The 1,787-nt window shown below is 36.3% G+C and overlaps 1 protein-coding gene across 2 annotated transcripts in view; it reads right to left on the bottom strand.

Moving 5' to 3' along the window:
- Positions 1-1,787, bottom strand: part of FAF1 (Fas associated factor 1) — a 435,975-nt gene that overhangs the window by 76,285 nt on the left and 357,903 nt on the right. The gene's annotated exons all lie outside the window — the stretch shown is intronic.

Raw genomic sequence — 1,787 nt, 5'->3', positions numbered from 1 at the left:
AATAGCTTGAGGCTCTGACTCAAAAAAAAAAAAAAAAAAGAATAGTTTTCTCTAGTCTGCTAAAATTTTCTATAAGGATGTTTTCCTATGTCTATGCATACAAACAAAAATCTCTAGAACAAAAAATTAGAAGTATAAAGTGCCATTTCTTTTTTGCCTAACTCTGGTATTGTTTATGCTAAAAATAGTCTGCAAAGACGAGTATTAATGGGAAAAAAGAGGTATATATTCCTACTGTTGAACTGAAATACCTACTCTGAAATTAGAATCTAACTAACCAAGTAGCCCTCACTTAATTACAATGCATCTCTTTTGACTGATGGTAAATTTACTCAATCTAGCCATCTATCGGAAAAGTTCTGTCCTTTCTTCTAGAAGATACTTCTCTGCAAGTGCACCTGCCACAATGTTGCTAATCTTTTGAGTATCAGTTTACAGGAATTTTCTTTGGTAAGGCCTTTCTAACTCTGCTAGGCAGATCCAGAACCCCACGTATACACACACCTCCATCATGGAATCTATGTCATTATACTGGAATCCTTTGGATGCATGTACTGAACATCTATAGGACTGTATCATCCCTATCTCTACTGATGTGGAGCACAATGTTAGCATACAGCAAGTCCCTAAACAAGTACATAGGTTTAGTGGCCCAAACTAATGGTTGTTTACCTGCTAAGCTTCTACTCCTCATCCTTTAAGACTCAACTGTTTTCTCCTGAAGAAGCCTTCTTTGTGTTTCTCCCGTACGTTATACTTACTGAAATTGTTGTGCTTTCATACTATATTGTAAGTACCTGTTCAATTGGATTACAGGTAATTGAATAGGGTAACTGAAGTCAAGGTAAATTTGTAACTGGAAGAAAAGTTCTCCCCTCTGAGAAGCATAAAAATCAGAGAAAAGTAATTTAGAGAGGTAAGGGAGATTTATTAAAAATACTAACAGATGCCAATTGTATCTCTCCTTTTGCTATTTTTCTATCCAAATTCTGTGCTTTTAATAGCCAACACGACTTCAATTTCTTTGCAGTATTCCTTTGCTCATGCTTTCCCCACATCGTAATACTCTCTTCTCAGATGCCTACACCTGCAAATTGTACTGTCCTTTCCAGATCCAGGTCAAATTTCGTATCTTTAGATTTCTTCCTGACCATAAAGCCGATTCCTTCTGAATTTGTCTAGGTCCTACAACAAATTTTTACTAGGGATATTGTTGAAAGTATATGCTTTGGCTTTCCAATTTCATTTAATTTTTTAAATTTGTTTTTCAAACAGAGTCTCACTCTATTGCCTGAGCATTGCTCATTGCTCACTGCAACCTCAAACTCCAGGGCTCAAACAATCCTCCTGCTTCAGCCTCCCTAGTAGCTGAGACTAAAAGCATATGCTGTCATGCCCAGCTAATTTTTCTTTTCTTTTCTTTTCTTTTTTTTTTTTTAAGAGATGGGATTTTGCTATGTTTCCCAGACTGGTCTCAAAATTCCTGGTCTCAAGCGAGTCTCCCAGCTCAGCCTCCCAGAATGCTTGGATTATAGGTGTGAGCCACCACAACCCATTCTCAGGTCTCCAATGTTAGATGGTAATTCCCTTAAAGAATAGGGCTGTCCATCACATTGTGTTTAAAAATTAATTTATTTTTAACTAACAAAAATGGTATTTTTATCCTGTACAACATGTTCTTAGGTATGTATACACTGTAGAATAGCCAAATTGAGCTAAACAGCATACACATAACCTTACATACCTATCATTTTTTTGTGGCAAGAACTTGCCCTTTTTTTTAACCT

The sequence above is a fragment of the Otolemur garnettii genome, unplaced genomic scaffold, assembly GCF_000181295.1.
Source record: "Otolemur garnettii isolate 467f Iridium unplaced genomic scaffold, OtoGar3 scaffold00159, whole genome shotgun sequence".
Taxonomy (NCBI): domain Eukaryota; kingdom Metazoa; phylum Chordata; class Mammalia; order Primates; family Galagidae; genus Otolemur; species Otolemur garnettii.
Note: the sequence above shows the minus strand (reverse complement) of the source record. Positions and strands in the feature narration are given on the sequence as shown.